General features: G+C 51.8%; 1 pseudogene; it reads right to left on the bottom strand.

Moving 5' to 3' along the window:
- Positions 1-6: 6 nt before the first annotated feature.
- LOC144218563 (TPR and ankyrin repeat-containing protein 1 pseudogene) lies at positions 7-507 on the bottom strand (annotated as a pseudogene).
- Positions 508-514: the final 7 nt, after the last annotated feature.

Here is a 514-nt window from a genome sequence, read left to right on the forward strand (position 1 = left end):
CTGAACCAAGCACTGGGCCTCACAATGCCGCAAAGGCCTGTGGAAGTCTTTACAGTTTTCAACCTCGCATTTGAGACCTACAATAAACCTCTGGCAGACGCCTGCATAGGTCTTCCCAAACAGGCTCTGTGTGATCTGATGTAGCCTGCTCAAAAGGTGTTTGTTGAGGGCTAATTTCACCTGGTCAGTCAGGACCAAGAAATAATCCTTTGTTTTCTTCTCACTCAGGTTCAAATCCCGGGCAATAATCATTCTCAGTAGGGGCCCACGATCATTCTGAGCTATCTGACAATACTTGGCATCCACCTGAAAAATCCCAAAAAACTCGAAGCAAGACTTGACCATCTCCTTCTCGGCATTGTTGGTCACTCTTTTGAGGGCCCTGACCAGACTGAGGAGGACCTCCAGGCCCCCCGGAGCCAGGGCCAGGACCTCCTCGGGCTCGGCCTCACACTGGCTGGTGGCTTCATAGAGTGCCTCCACCACGCCAGCTGAGTGGTTGAGTGTGTTGAAC

The sequence above is a fragment of the Crocuta crocuta genome, unplaced genomic scaffold (genome assembly GCF_008692635.1).
Source record: "Crocuta crocuta isolate KB4526 unplaced genomic scaffold, BGI_CrCroc_1.0 scaffold6822, whole genome shotgun sequence".
NCBI lineage: Eukaryota > Metazoa > Chordata > Mammalia > Carnivora > Hyaenidae > Crocuta > Crocuta crocuta.